General features: G+C 40.4%; 1 pseudogene; it reads left to right on the forward strand.

The window, feature by feature from the left end:
- The window catches only part of LOC138078776 (antigen WC1.1-like), a 40,771-nt pseudogene that overhangs the window by 14,613 nt on the left and 8,824 nt on the right, over nt 1-17,334 (forward strand).

The raw sequence follows: 17,334 nt of genomic DNA on the forward strand, positions 1-17,334 counted from the left end.
TTTCTGTTTCCTCTGATTACTTAGCCTTCTCAGTATATCTATTTGAGTCTATTGCAGTTTTACTCTCAGTTCAGTTTAGTCACTCAGTCGTGTCTGACTCCTTGTGACCCCATGGACTGCAGCACACCAGGCCTCCCTGTCCATCACCAGCTCCCAGGGTTTGCTCAAACTCATGTCCATTGAGTCAGTGATGCCATTCAGTTATTTCATCCTCTGTCGTCCCCTTATCCTCCCCCTTTCAATCTTTCCCAACATCAGGGTCTTTACCAATGAGTCAGTTCTTCACATCAGGTGACCAAAGTATTGGAGTTTTAGCTTCAGCATCAGTCCTTCCAATGAATATTTAGGACTGATTTCCTTTAGGATGGACTGGTTTGAACTGTTTGCAGTCCAAGGGACTCTCAAGAACCTTCTCCAACACTACAGTTCAAGAGCATCAATTCTTTGGTGCTCAGCTATCTTTATAGTCCAACTCTCACATCCATACATGACTACTGGAAAAACCATAGCCTTGACTAGACGGACCTTAGTCGGCAAAGTAATGTCTCTGCTTTTTAATATGCTATCTAGGTTGGTCATAACTTTCCTTCCAACGAGTAAGCATTTTTTCATTTAACGGCTGCAGTCACCATCTGCAGTGATTTTGGAGCCCCCAAAAATAAAGTCTGTCACTGTTTCCATTGTTTCCCCATTTATTTGCCATAAAGTGATGGGACCAGATGCCATGATCTTCGTTTTCTGAATGTTGAGCTTTAAGCCAACTTTTTCATTCGCCTCTTTCACTTTCATCAAGAGGCTCTTTTGTTCTTCTTCACTTTCTGCCATAAGTGTGGGGTCATCTGCATATCTGAGGTTATTGCTGTTTCTCCTGGCAATCTTGGTACCAGCTTGTGCTTCATCCAGCCCAGCATTTCTCATGATGTCCTCTGCAGATAAGTGAAATAATCAGGGTGACAATATATAGCCTTGATGTATTTCTTTCCCTATTAGGAACTAGTCTGTTGTTCCATGTCCAGTTCTAACTGTTGCTTCCTGACCTGCATATAGGTTTCTCAAGAGGCAGGTCAGGTGGTCTGGTATTCCCATCTCTTTCAGAATTTTCCACAGTTTGTTGTGATCCACACAGTCAAAGGCTTTGGCATAGTCAATAAAACAGAGACAGATGTGTTTCTGGAAGTCTCTTGCTTTTTCAATGATCCAGCAGATGTTGGCAATTTGATCTCTGGTTCCTCTGCCTTTTCTAAAACCAGCTTGAACATCTGGAAGTTCACAGTTCATGTATTATCAAAGCTTAGCTTGGAGAACTTTCAGCATTACTTTGCTAGTGTGTGAGATGAATGCAACTGTGTGGTAGTTTAAACATTTTTAGACATTGCCTTTCTTTGGGATTGGAATGAAAACTGACTCTTTCCAGTCCTGTGGCCACTGCTGAGTTTTCCAAATTTGCTGGCATATTGAGTGTAGCACTTTCACAGCATCATCTTTTAGGATTTGAAATAGCTCAACTGAAATTCCATCACTTCCTCTAGCTTTGTTCGTAGTATGCTTTCTAAGGCCCACTTGACTTCGCATTCCAGGATGTCTGACTCTAGGTGAGTGATCATACCATCGTGATTATCTGGGTCATGAAGATCTTTTTTGTATAGTTCTTCTGTGTATTCTTGCCATCTCTTCTTCATACCTTCTACTTTTGTTAGGTCCATACCATTTCTGTCCTTTACTGAGCCCATCTTTGCATGAAATATTCCCTTTATCTCTAATTTTCTTGAAGAGATCTCTAGTCTTTTCCATTCTATTGGTTTCTTCTATTTTTTTTTGCACTGATCACTGAGGAAGGCTTTCTTATCTTTCCTTGCTATTCTCTCCCTTCAGGGAGCTTCCATAAGGCTCTTCTCCTCCTCCATCAGAGGGCAGACAAACTGAAAACCACAATTATAGAAAACTGACCAATCTGATCATATGGACCACGCCTTGCCTAATTCAGTGAAACTATGAGCCATGCCAATATGGCCACCCAAGATGGACAGGTCATGGAGGAGAATACTGACAAAATGCGGTTCACTGGAGAAGGGAATGGTAAACCACTTCAGTATTCCTGCCTTGAGAACCCCATGAACAGTATGAAAAGGCAAAAAGATAGGACACTGAAAGATGAACTCCCCAATTTGGTAGGTGCCCAAATTGCTACTGGAGATCAGTGGAGCAATAACTCCAGAAAGAATGAAGAGATGGAGTCAAAGCAAAGACAACACTCAGCTGTGGATGTGACTGGGGATAGAAGCAAAGTCCAATGCTGTAAAGAGCAATATTGCATAGGAACCTGGAATGTTAGGTCCATAAATCAAAGCAAATTGCAAGTGGTCAAACAGGAGATGACAAAAGTGAACGTAGACATTTTAGGAATCAGCGAACTAAAATGGACTGGAATGGGTGAATTTAACTCAAATGACCATTATATCTACTACTGTGGGCAAGAATCCCTTAGAAGAAATGAAGTAGCCATCATAGCAAACAAAAGAGTCCAAAATGCAGTACTTGGATGCAATCTCAAAAATCACAGAATGATCTCTGTTCATTTCCAAGGCAAACCATTCAATATCACAGTATTCCAAGTCTATGCAATGACAATCCACTCCAGTACTCTTGTCTGGAAAATCCCATGGATGGAGGAGCCTGGTAGGCTGCAGTCCATGGGGTAGCTGGGAGTTGGAGACGACTGAGCGACTTCACTTTCACTTTTCACTTTCATGCATTGGAGAAGGAAATGGCAACCCACTCCAGTATTCTTGCCTGGAGAATCCCAGGGACTGGGGAGCCTGGTGGGCTGCCGTCTATGGCGTCACACAGAGTCGGACACGACTGAAGCAACTTAACAGAAGTAGCAGCATGCCCGAAACAGTAATGCTGAAGAAGCTGAAGCTGAAGCTATGAAGCTTCTATGAAAGCTTCTATGAAGACCTACAAGACCTTCTAGAACTAACACCCCCAGATGTCCCTTTCATTATAGGGGACTGGAGTGCAAAAGTAGGAAGTCAAGAAACACCTGGAGCAACAGGCAAATTTGGCCTTGGAGTAAGAAATGAAGGCAGGGCAAAAGCTAACAGAATTTTGCCAAGAGAATGCACTGGTCATAGCAAACACCCTCTTCCAGCAAAGAGAGGACTCTACACATGGACATCACCAGATGGTCAACACCGAAATCAGATTGATTATATATTATTTGCAACCAAAGATGGAGGAGCTCTATACTGTCAGCAAAAACAAGACCAGGAGCTGACTGTGGCTCAGATTATGAACTTCTTATTGCCAAATTCAGACTTAAATTGAAGAAAGTAGGGAAAACCACTAGACCATTCAGGTATGACCTAAATCAAATTCTTTACAATTATACAGTGGAAGTGACAAATAGATTTAAGGGACTAGATCTGATAGACAGAGTGCCTGATGAACTATGGACGGAGGTTCATGACATTGTACAGGAGACAGGGAGCAAGACCATCCCCAAGAAAAACAAAAGCAAAAAAGCAAAAGGCTGTCGAGGAGGCCTTACAAATAGTTGTGAAAAGAAGAGAAGCAAAAAGCAAACGAGAAAAGGAAAGGTATACCCATTTGAATTCAGAGTTCCAAAGAATAGCAAGGAGGGTTTTGCTTTGCTCAGTAGCTATTTGTCTTTTTCTGAAGTCTACTTGGTAAATCTGTATATTCCCTTAAAGAGTTTCTTCTTACTACAGAAATATTCTCCTGTGCATATGTTATATTGAATAATAGATGAGAGTAGTTTAGAGTCTATTTAACAATTTTCCATTAAAACCCATGGCGAATTCATGTTAATGTATGGCAAAACCAATACAATATTGTAAAGTAATTAGCCTCCAATTAAAATAAATAAATTTATATTAAAAATTATGTAAGTGAAATTTTAAATATAAATTTATTCTGTGTTTATGGACTATTTTTCTTTAATATACCTTATTTTCATAAACAATTATCATTAATTTAATTTTGCTTCACTATTTTGTTGATTAGCATTGATTTAAAGAAAATATATTTCACTGAATTGTATTCATCTGCTCATTTATTTAATAAATATTTAACAAGCTCTTATCATGGTATTTAGAAAATGTTCTCCATCCATACTTGTTGAATGAGTGCATACAATGTGCAAGCACTGTCCTGATAGAAGAAACACAGGGTAATAAAAGTATGCAAGGTCTTTCCTTCATTCAGGGGTGCATTAGTGTGTGTGTGTGCCTTTATAGACGGCTGTGTTTGTATTTGTTATTGAATGCGCAGAGTGATTAATAAGTAAATATTTATAGGTGTTTCAGATATCTTTCTCTATCTTTAATTTTTTCTCTAGAATATTTTACAAATTTTCTTATTTATTTTTAGGAACTCTATAAACTAACATCATTTGCCCCTTTTCTTACATTATTTGGAAATATTTCCCCATCTCTTGTGTATGATTTTGTGTATGTAGGTTTGTATATGTGTATGGGAGGCTATGTGATGAAATTTATAGCATTTTAGTTTTTTGACTATGCCTTTAATGCAATGTTTCAAATGCCATTCTTCATCTCAAAATAACTTTTAATCAAGTTTATTTTCTACAAATGATTTTATAATTCCACTAAATAATATTTAAAACCTTACTGCATATAAATTTATTTTACTGTGCATGATGGTGTAATATTGTCATCAGTTAGGAATTACATTTTAGATATGTGGTATTTTTACTTATAATTTCAAATAAAAATATATTATTTCATGATCTCATGGATATGACACCAAAAAAATAGGTAAAAATAGAAAAGTGAGAATATCCCAGATGGCTCAGTTGTAAAGAGTTCACCTGGCAGTGGAGGAGACACAGAAGACATGGATTCAACCCCTGGGTCAGGAAAATCCCCTGGAGAAGGAAATGGCAACTCACTGCAGTATTCTTTCCTTGGAAATCTCATGGACAGAGGAGCCTGGCAGGCTATACTCCATGGGGTCACAATGAGTTGCACACGACTGAATGACTGGACACCAGCGTGACAGTAAAAGAAACAGCAGTAGAGTGAAAAGGCACCTTACAGCAAGTCATATACAGGCTTAATTTCCAAAGTAAACGAGAATCCCACAGCTCAAGAGGAAAACAAAAGCAACAGCAACAAAAGCTCTAATAAACTGATTTAAAAAATTGGTCAGGGTCTAGCCATTTCTCCAAAGAAGACATATGGATAGCTAAGAGGTATATGAAAATATACTGACATCTCTAATCATCAGAGAAATGTAAATGAAAACCTCAATAAGATGTCATCTGACACCTGTCAAAATGGCTATAATTTTAAAAAAGACAAGTATTGGCAAGGTTGTGGAGAAACTGGAACTCTTCTGGATATTTATCCACATTAAATGTGTATATTGCATCTCAAAACTATGACCAAAAAATCTGTATAATTTACAGTGATTTGCCTTTTCATTTTGGTATTGTTGAGTTTTTCTCTCTGCTCTTGATTAGTATTGCTCGGTGTTAATCAATTTTCAGTGAGCCATGTTTGAACAGCTTTCCTCTATTGTCTTTGTCTTATGCTTACTTTCTTTATTAGAATAATTTTATTTTTTCTTTATTAATTCCAATCTTGTACATCCTTTAGGTTTTACTTCTCCTAGCTTCTTAAATGAAAGCTTACATTTTTTCATTTTCCGTCTTTCCTCTTTTCTAAATCTAGGGTATAAATTTCCCTTAGACACTACTTTAGTTGCATTGGAAGAATTTAGTTACAGAATACCTTTGTTACCATTATTTCACAATATTTTCAAGTTTGAAAGTTATTTCCAGACCCAGGAATTCTTTGGAAGAATATTTCTTAATTTTCTCAGTAGGGATGGCTAAGTATATTTTCTTATTAATACTTAACTTAATTTCACTCTGGTCAAAGTAAATATTCTGTATAAATTCAATTCTCTGAAGGTTTTTGTTCTATCATGTGATCATCAAAACATCTACTTCTGCTTTATTGACTATGCCAAACCTTTGACTATGTGGATCACAACAAACTGTGGAAAATTCTTCAAGAGATGGGAACACCAGACCACCTGACCTACCTCTTGAGAAATCTATATGCAGGTCAGGAAGCAGTAGTTAGAACTGACATGAAACAGCAGACTGGTTCCAAATAGGGAAAGGAGTATGTCAAGGCTGTATATTGTCACCCTGCTTATTTAACTTATATGCAGAGTACATCATGAGAAATTCTGGGTTGAATGAAGCACAAGCTGGAATCAAGATTGCTGGGAGAAATATCAATAACCTCTTGATGAAAGTGAAGGAGGAGAGTGAAAAAGCTCAACATTCAGAAAACTAAGATCATGACATCCCGTCCCATCACTTCATGGCAAATAGATGGGGAAACAGTGGAAACAGTGACAGACTTTAGTTTGGGGAGCTCCAAAATCACTGCAGATAGTAACTGTAGCCATGAAATTAAAAGATGCTTACTCCTTGGAAGAAAAGCTATGAACAACCAGGCAGCATATTCAAAAGCAGAGACATTACTTTGCCTACAAAGGTCCATCTAGTCAAGGTTATGGTTTTTCCAGTAGTTATGTATGGATGTGAGAGTTGGATTATAAAGAAAGCTGAGCACCAAAGAATTGATGCTTTTGAACTATGGTGTTGGAGAAGACTCTTGAGAGTCCCTTGGACAGCCAGGAGATCCAACCAGTCCATTCTAAAGGAAATCAGTCCTGAATATTCATTGGAAGGACTGATGCTGAAGCTGAAATTCCAATACTTTGGCCACCTGATGTGAAGAACTAACTCATTTGAAAAGACTCTGATGCTGGGAAAGGTTGAAGTTGGGAGGAGAAGGGAACAACAGAGGATGAAATGGTTGGATGGCATCACTGACTCGATGGACATGAGTTTGAGTAAACTCTGGGAGTTGGTGGTGGACAGGAGGCCTGGCGTGCTGCAGTCCATGGAGCTGTAGAGTCAGACACGACTGAGCGACGGAACTGAGCCGAACTGATGATCATTTAAAAGTGGAAGTTTCCAGCGAATTAACAATAATGTAAATAACAAATGCTTTCATTGTTGGCGTATTGCTCTATATATGTTATTTGGCTAACTGTGTTGTTTACATCTGCTATATTCTTCATTCTTTTTTGCATACTTGGTCTGCATGCTATTGAAAAATGGATGTTAAAGTCCCCCCATTTTGATTACGATTTTGTCTACTTCTGTTCTTTGTTCTGTCAAGTATTATTCTATATTTCAAAGCAATGTTTTGACATTTTCTTGGATTTTAATATCTATAATATCTTCATTAAGGGTGTATCCTGTTATAATCATGAAAATACCCTCTTTAACTCAATTAGCACATCTTGCTTTGAAGTCTAATTTCTGTGACCTTTATATAGCTATTCCAGTTTTCTTACAATTAGGATTCACAAAGTATGTACATTTTTTCCATCATTTTACTTTCAACCTTTCTTTACCCTCATATATAAGCTGAATATCTTCATAGTGGCATTTACATGGATTTTGTGGTTTCATCAAGATGGGCTTTCATTTGAAGTATCTAATCAATTTACTGTAACTGCAATTATTGGTATTGTTGGGCTAGTATCTATCATTTCCTTTTAATTGACCCATGTGCTTTATGTTCTTTTTTCCTCTCTTTCCCCTCTTCTTTTGTATTAAACAGATCTGTTATTATTCCAAATTTTCCTTTTTCCTTTGATTTTCAGCAGCTTTACTAGGTGTGGGAGTTTTCACGCCCATCCATCCATTTTTTAAAAATTCTCAGCTATTGTATCTTCAAGTGTTACTTCTGCTGCTCTGTCTCTCTGTCTGAGCTTCTCTTCTCCTCCTGTAACTCCTCCTTCTTCTCACTCTCACCTCTAGGACTCCTCTAAGTCAGTAATTCTGTGCAGAGTTCTCTCTAAAATTCTTCTAAACTTATTAATTCAACTCTCTAGACATTTTATTTTCAGTTGGTAACTGTTCCTTGATTTTTTATAGTTATGATTAGTTGTTAATGTTTTTCATCTTTTCACCCATTTATTCTCTCATTTCCTCTTTTTTCCTCAATATATTGATCATGGTTAAAATCTGTATCTGCTAACTCCAGCTCCTCTATCATGTGAGTCTCTGCCTTCTCTTATTTTCTTTTTTCCACTTTGTTAATATGTCATGTAATCCCATGCCTTTGGCATTGAAAAAATGATCCTCCAGATACATTTTCTAACCCTTGAGAGGATTCATATTCTGTTTTGTTAAGCAAGTAGAAGGGTCGAAGATCACTCAATATATATAAATATAACTGAGAACTGAGCTGTAACAAGTCTGGGTCGAGGTTTTGGTAGCACTCAATCCTCCTCTTACCTCTCTGTCCATATGGCATGTGCCTTCAGAGATTTCGGTTGAGAACCGGGATACTCTGGTAGCTCAGCGCCCAAGAGAGGGCGGGAGTGGCTGCTCTGCTCTCCCAGACTGTTGGCATGGATCTCTGGCTCCCTGCCAGCTTCATGGCTGTATAATGAGCACACATTCGAGGGAAGAGTCTGCTGTGTGAGAGAGGCTTTCAGGTCTCCAACTCTGTCTCACCACCAGGTAACCCCCAATTATGCTGGCTTCTCTGTCCAAATAGGAGTCCTCTGTTGTTCTGAGCCCGGATTCTGAGCCATTAACCCAGGCACCAAATTGGGACATTCCTCCAGAGAAAAAGAAGCTGTAGATCCTTGGCTAACATTGAAACATATTACACGATCTCCACTCTTTAGAATTTTAGCATATTTAGTCCATGTTGTGTCCACAAACGTCTGATACCCTTCAGTTTATTTCAGTCGCTCAGTCGTATCCGACTCTTTGCGACCCCATGAATTTCAGCACGCCAGGCCTCCCTGTCCATCACCAACTTCCAGAGTTCACACAGACTCACATCCATCGAGTCGGTGATGCCATCCAGACATCTCATCCTCTCTCGTCCCCTTCTCCTCCTGCCCCCAATCCCTCCCAGCATCAGAGTCTCTTCCAATGATACCTTTACTTAAAGAAAATTTCTGGCATTTGAAGTTGTGTCTAACAACACCATTGGCCTGCTTTCTCTTCCATTCTTCATGGAAGTACAGAATTTGAGGTTTTATTCTCTACTTTATCACTTACTTAAACTACAACAGTGATAGACGTCATTTAACCTTTCTTTCCATGACTGGTTATGTATCAAAGGAGAGAATAATGCAGTGTATCTGTCAATATTGCTTGTTCAAAGGCTTTCAAAGCAGGAATGTAACATATTTTTCCTCTGTGAGTTAGAAATACATATTTTCCCCTAGAGAACAAACAACTCCAAATTTTAGATAATAGCAATTCCTGACACAAAGTCCAAGGAGAGATTATGTTCATTTGGGAGAAGAAGCTACATTCTGTGATTCCCAGTAGAGTCTGGCCAATGTCAGTCAATGTCTTCTGACATCATCTCTCATGCAGGGTTGTTTAATCTACTCAAAGAGATTATATTTTTTGAAACTAAGTATCCAGATCTGGAGTTTGAAGCTTAGAATCATAAGTGGACTATTCTGGGGTAAACCATGGTGTCTCACAGACCATTTGTTTTTCAGTTCTCATGACTATACCAACGAGAACGATTTTAATGATAGAGGATTCATGGCTGCTCCCTGAGGCTTCTGATGAGGCCATTGCCTGACTCTAAAGTCAATGACCAAGAGTGTGTAGCTTATAAAGAATACATTCAGCTACCAGCCTAATCCTGAGACTCTGAACTCATTTAACCACTCAGAGTAGAGAGACCAACATTTCCTGTAAATCTTTCTCAGATTCTGTGCAGAGCTCTACAAATCAGAATGTTAACTCTGATAGGACCTTAAAACACCATCTGACTCAGACTACTTAGTAAAGTAATATTTCCTGTTTTTGTCCATTTTCATCCTTGTTACCGAATGTTCCACAGGGCAATGACTCCACAGCATCAGCTTCTGAGGAGAGCGCCCTCAACTGCTCGGGTGAGGGTCCCACAGGACAGAAGATCTTTCTCATCTGCTGGTCAGCACCCCATTGTCCTATTTCTCTCTCCTCAGACAGCAGACAGCTCCGCCTGATGGACGGGGCCGGGCCCTGCCCCAGGAGAGTGGAGATCCTTCACCAGGGCTCCTGGGGCACCATCTGTGATGACGGTTGGGACCTGGACGATGCCCATGTGGTGTGCAGGCAGCTGGGCTGTGGAGAAGCCCTCAGTGCCGTGGAGTCTGCTCCCTTTGGGGCGGGATCAGGACCCATCTGGCTGGACCACGTGTATTGTGGAAGAATGGAGTCCCACGTGGCAGTGCCCTTCCCGGGGCTGGGGGTGACACAACGGCGGTCATGACGAGGATGCAGGAGTTATCTGCTCAGGTATGATCAGTGAATTGCCCACGGACTGAAAGGACAGAAAGCTCCAAGGAAGCTGGTGTCTGATCACCAGGGCAATAGATGTGTAAGCTAGAGATGTCTGAGATACCCTCCTTGAAGGCATAAAGTATCTCTGAGTGATCAGTTCAGTTCAGTCGCTCAGTGGTGTCCGACTCTTTGCTACCCCATGGACTGAAGCATGGCAGGCTTCCCTCTCCATCATCAACTGCCGAAGCTTACTCAAACTCATATCCATTGAGTCGGTGATGCCATCCAACCATCTCATCCTCTGTCTTCCCCTTCTTCTCCTGCCTTCAATCTTTCCTAAAATCAGGGTCTTTTCAAAGGAGTCAGTTCTTCACATCAGGTGGCCAAAGTATTGGAGTTTCAGCTTCAGCATCAGTCCTTCCAATGAATATTCGGGACTGATTTCCTGATGGGCTTCATTTATTGCTACTTTCCTCTTACAAGTCTCTGCTGTTTCTTCTCCAGTGATCTTGCCTGATATAGCTTAATCTATATCCCAATAAAAGTTGATACTCATTTTTTATATAATTTACTCTTGGAAGAGTGAAACATTTGCAAATCACCACACGCACCTGCTTTGCACAGTGAGCCCATGGGAGGAAAGGGCTGGAATGAGGATGTACCTTCCAGGATGGGGTCCTTTCTGAATATATGGTGTGATAGACTTTTTTGTGCTAGGTTAGTAGGAGTGGAGGCACAGGGGACATCATCAAACAAATCAGAGAGGAACTTATGGATTTGTGCCAAATTGCAAGTCCCCTTTGAAAATTTAGATTTGAATATTCATAGCTCTTTGACTGGTAGGACAATAGATTGTGGATGAAATGTTCTGAGTCTGGGTTCTCCTTTCATTGTTACTAGAAAGGATTGCCCATTCTTTTTTTTTCCTTTAAAACCTCTGTATAAACCAAAATTTTGGAGGAACACGTAGCCACACACTGACAAGTCAAAGATATAGGCAATAAAATATGAATTTCTATGTTTTATGGTAAGGAATTATATTTTACACCTGATGTCTTCAATGATATAAGAGAATTGTGTTGGGGGCTTGTTTGATAGGAATAGGAGTAAGAGGGCACCTGTAATTTTTGAAGAAAGTGGAGGAGACTTATAGTAGCTAAGAGGGAAAAGAAGGGCAATGGGAGATATCAAAGGCCATATGGGGTTCTCTGAGCATCACTGCGGGTCCAGGTGTGGTGTGGAGGATGCTACGTGTGTCCAAGGATACAGGAGGTCTGTACAGCAAGAGACCAGACAAGGATGTATTTTTATTATATTTAATACCTTTATCCACTCACACAAGCCTCCTATTGCACAAATTTTCTTACAATTTTCACACACATATGCTTTCACATAAAGTTTAAAATCAAGTAGAAAATAAAAAAGAAATGATAATATGTCTCAGAAGTATCTATCCTGATGGGTATATGACTTTAGATTATTCAGCATACATTTGAATGTTTAGCATGTATCTTGGTGTATGAAACAGCATACAAGAAATATTTCTTTCTTGTTCTTTTTAAATTTGTAACCTCATGGGATTGATATAGAAACTAACAATCTGTTAAGTAAAAATGTTTTAATTAGAATGTGTATCCTATGACCAAACTCCCAACCAGACCACACCAGATGTCCTAACCTGGACTGGGGAGTTGAAAGTAGGTAAGTAACAAAAGGCTCACAGATCATCCTGGCTCTCGCCATTCCCTCTTGGATAAGTGGTCAAGCTGGTCCTTCGATTCATTAATTTCCATAGTGTATTTTCTGTTCTCTCCTGTTCTCTATAGTAGATTTTTATTCTGTTGAAATATTCTTTCTGAACCTTCAATGTTCTCATACTTATGAAATCAGAGTCCTTTACCGGAAAGGATTCCACTGTATACATAAATAATTATAAGCACAGTCAGAAATCAGGCAAATGTATTTAAAAATTGTTCTTTATAGTGAGAAGTTTTATTTTTTTCATTAGGTTACCTTTCCTCTATCCAAAATATGGTCCCTGAAGGTCAAATCATGTCGTGAGTCTTTCCTTAGTTTCCCTCTCAGTTTCAGACCCCATCCACTCCCAGTTTAGCCTACCCCTCATCCCAGCCACACTCCACTCCTACAGAAGTTCTTCCCTTTCAGAGTCTCTTTTCCATCTGTTTGTAGCTCTTAGGATTGTTTTCTCTTGTCTGCAGTGGGAGAAATGGGAAAGGGAAACAGGGTTATGTCACAGATGGAAGGAGCACAGGGGTACAATGTGTTAAAAACTTGCTGGACAGATATTTTCCCCAAATCTTTCTTTCAACCATATTGAGGCTTTTGTAAGGTAGAAATCTGTAAATTATATATGACTGTTTGCTCTGTCTTCTCTTCTTCTCCTCCTCTCTTTTTTTTTTTAAACTGCATGATGACTGTTTCTCAAGAAATAGGAAAGTAGTTTGCAGTTAGCATATGAGTGCATGCTAGGTCTCTTCAGTCATGTCTGACTCTTTGCGACTCTGTGAATTGTAGCCCATCAGGCTCCCTCATCCGTGGGATTCTCCAGGACAGAATACTGGAGTGGGTTGCTATGCCCTCCTCCCAGGGATTGAACTTGTGCATTGGCAGGCGGGTTCTTTACCACTAGTGCCACCTGGGAAGCTCCATTTAGCATATAGATAGAATTTAAACACATTAAATTACCTTCACTCCATAGCATCTGCTAAGATTCTCATGTGTTGGGAGAAAACCAGTAATATGAAGTAATCAACACAGTTAGTCATCTTGTATAGTCCCACTGAGAACTCATTCTCTTCCAGGTTCATTGGTAAATCCTAGGCTTTCTTGAAAGATGGCTAGGACCAACCCTTTCTCCTATGACTCTGACCTTTCTTCATATTCAAACTCATCTGTGGACAATTTCTTTTCACAATTCAAGTTGGCTAAGAAATTCTTGGAATTTTTCACCATCAGAGATTATGAGAAAGATATGGGAATCATAAAATGTAGTCTTGTTGTAATATCTAGCTTTCCTTCCATGAGCCATAAGTCTGTTTATAGACTGACCTGCACTCAGATCTCTCAATTGATTTCTCTTATATCAGTGACTTGAATATTGACTCCTGAGAAAAATCTGGCTGGACTTTTAGCCCCAGAAATTTCAGGATGGACTTCTAACCTTGTCTGGATCTTGGTTCTCTAACCTCTTGAACCCCAAGGACCTATTTCACTCTGGGTTAGTTCAGTTCTGCACCCAAGTCTGATGCCCATTGCAGTGCAGTTTCCTTGGGCCCTATAGTTTCCAGGCCCTTAAATGAGGAATTCACATCCTAACCAACATCAAAATATAAGTTTTTGGAATTCAGCCATTCCAAACTGACTCTGCAAATCCTTCTGGATTTCTCTTCCAAAACTCACTCATGAAAATGCAATTCTGACACTGTCAAATTGTCTCTTCATGCCTCAGTCCTGGAAAATAAAAGCTCTCACACCATTGCCTGTGACATGTTTCCAGTTGCCAAGCCAGGATCATGAACATGCAGTGGGTTTATTTATTTGTTTCTCTCAGGATTTGTGCATCTCGTTGGAAAGGATGGGCCCTGCTCAGGGCGAGTAGAAGTGTATTCTGGAGAAGCCTGGATCCCAGTGTCTGATGGGACCTTCACACTCCCCATTGCCCAAGTTATCTGTGCAGAGCTGGAGTGCGGCAAAGCTGTGTCTGTCCTGGGACACGTGCCCTTCAGAGAGTCAGATGGCCGGGTCTGGGCTGAAGAGTTCAGGTGTGAGGGGGAGGAGCCTAAGCTCTGGTCCTGTCCCAGAGTGTCCTGTCCAGGGGGCACTTGTCACCACAGTGGAGCTGTTCAGCTCGTCTGTTCAGGTGAGATGTAGGTCAGGACTAACCTCCCTGCATACTCTGTTCAGGTGAGAAATCATGAGATGTTTCTGAAATTCTGTTATCTCGTATCCAGCATACTCAGAAGTCCGGCTCGTGACAAACGGCTCCTCTCAGTGAGAGGGGCAGGTGGAGGCGAACATTTCTGGACAACGGAGAGCACTCTGTGCCTCCCACTGGAGTCTGGCCAATGCCAATGTAGTCTGTCATCAGCTCATCTGTGGAGTCGCCATCTCCACCCCTGGAGGACCACATTTGGTTGAAGGAGGTGATCAGATCCCAACAGCCCGATTTCACTGTTCAGGGGCTGAGTCCTTCCTGTGGAGTTGCCCTGTGACTGCTCTGGGTGGTCCTGACTGTTCCCATGGCAACACGGCCTCTGTGATCTGCTCAGGTAAGAGAGGGAAAGGCTACTGGTACTTAGGATGCTCTTGGAGTGAAACGCCCCCAAGAGCAGAGGTTGAGGGAAAACTGGCCATAAAAGGTAGTTTCTCTTTTTATAATTTGTTTATTATAATTGGAGGATAATTACTTTATAGTATTGTGACTGTTTTTGCCATACGTCAGTGTAGATCGGCCATAGGCATCCATTTGTCCCCTCCATCCTGTACCCTCCTCCCACCTTCCTCCCCACCCCATCCCTCCAGATTGTCACAGATCACCAGCTTTGGGAGCCCTGCATTATACATCCAACTCTCAATGCCTATCTGTTTTGCATAAGGTAATGTATATGTTTCAATGGTATTCTCTCAAATCATCCCCCTGTCAACAAATAGATTCAAGAGATTAGATCTGATAGAGTGCCTGAAGGACTATGGACAGAAGTTCATGACGTTGTACAGGAGGTGGTGATCAAAACCATCCCCAAGTAAAAGAAATGCAAAAAGGCAAAATGGCTATCTGAGGAGGCCTTACAAATAGCTGAGAAAAGAATAGAAGTGAAAAGCAAAGGAGAAAAGGAAAGATATACCCATTTGAATGCAGAGGTCCAAGGTATATCAAGGAGAGATAAGAAAGCCATTCTAAGTGAAGAATGCAAAGAAATAGAGAAAAACAATGGAATGGGAAAGACTAGAGATCTCTTCGAGAAAATTAGAGCTACCAAGGGAACATTTCCTGCAAAGATGGGCACAATATAGGACAGAAAGAGTATGGACCTAACAGGGCAGAGGATATTAAGAAGAGGTGGCAAGAATACACAGAAGAACTACACAAAAAATCTTAATGACCCAGATAATCTTAATAACTCATATAATCACTCACCTTGAGCCAGACATCTTGGAGTACAAAGTCAAATGGGCTTTAGGAAGCATCGCTACCAACAAAGCTAGATGGAATTCTAGCTGAGCTATTTCTAATCCTAAAACATGATGCTGTGAAAATGCTGCATTCAATATGCCAGCAAATATGGAAAACTCAGCAGTGACCAAAGGATATGGAACAATGGACTGGTTCCAAACTGGGAAAGGACTGCACCAAGGCCATATATTGTCACCCTGCTTATTTAACTTATATGCAGAGTACGTCATGAGAAATGACAGGCTGGGTGAAGCACAAGCTGGAATCAAGATTTCCAGGAGAAATATCAATAACCTCAGATGTGCAGATGACACCACATTTATGGCAGAATGTGAAGAAGAACTAAACAGCGTCTTGATGAAGGTGACAGAGGAGAGTGAAAAAGCTGGCTTAAAACTCAACATTTAAAAAATGAAGATTATGGTTTTGCCATACATCAACATTTGGTCCCATCACTTTATGGCAAATAGATGGGAAAAACAATGGAACCAGCAGTAGACTTTATTTTCTTGGGCTCCAAAATTACTGCAGATGATGACTGTAGCCACGAAATTAAAAGACACTTGCTCCTTGCAAGAAAAGCTATGACCAACCTAGACAGCATATTAAAAAGCAGAGACATTACTTTGTCAATGAAGGTCCATATAGTCAAAGCCATGGTTTTTCCAGTAGTCCTGTATGAATGTGAGAGTTGGACCATAAGCAAGGCTGAATGCTGAAGAATTGATGCTTTTGAGCTCTGGTGTTGGAGAAATCTCTTGAGAGTCCCCTGGACTGCGAGGAGATCAAACCCATCAATCCTAAAGGATATCACTCCTGATTATTCATTAGAAGGACGGATGCTAACGCTAAAGCTCCAATACTCTGGCCACCTGATTCAAAGAGCTGGCTCATTAGAAAAGACCTTTATGCTGGGAAAGATTGAAAGCAGGAGGACAAGGGGATGACAGAGGTTGAGATGGTTGGATAGCATCCCTGACTCAATGGAAATGAGTTTGAGCAAGCTCTGGGAGATGTGAAGCACAGGGAAGACTGGTGTGCTGCAGTCTATGGTGTTGCAAAGAGTCAGACACGACTGAGCAACTGAACAACAACAACAACTCCTGCCAGTGAGTCCAACTGTCTGTTCTTGCATCTGTGTCTCAAAAAGTAGACATTTCATGGTGAAATATTATAGCAATTTAATTATTTTCTCTTGCATATAACTGTACATTCGTGCTGGGATAGATATCTGTGTAAGATAAGGGTCAGGTTTCATATGGACATCCAGCTGACTCAGAATCTTTTACTGCACAGGCTCTTTTCCCCACTGCTGTCACCTTTGTCATCAGCAGAAGGGCATAGTGTCTGTCCTTTACAACAGTCTACTCTGTTCATTGTATATTTGTCTATCCTGGCTCCAATACTGTATGTCTTAATTATTGTATCTTTATATTGTCTGGATGATTTTAATTTATGAAGTGAAGTGAAGTGAAGTCGCTTAGTCGTGTCCGACTCCTTGAGACCCCATGGACTGTAGTCTACAAGGCTCCTCTGTCCATGGCATTTTCCAGGCAAGAGTACTGGAGTGGGTTGCCATTTCAGAGTTACTTTTTATTAACTCCTCCAACACTGTTTCTTTTCTTTCCAGCTGTGTTGGTCTTTCTAGGCCTTTTGGATTTTGTATAAGTTTTAGAATCAGCTTGTCACTTTTCACCACCCCCACCGCCCGGAAAAAAAAAAAAAAAAGCCTAAATTTATTTTGATTGTGACT

This window comes from Capricornis sumatraensis, chromosome 4, assembly GCF_032405125.1.
Source record: "Capricornis sumatraensis isolate serow.1 chromosome 4, serow.2, whole genome shotgun sequence".
Lineage (NCBI taxonomy): Eukaryota > Metazoa > Chordata > Mammalia > Artiodactyla > Bovidae > Capricornis > Capricornis sumatraensis.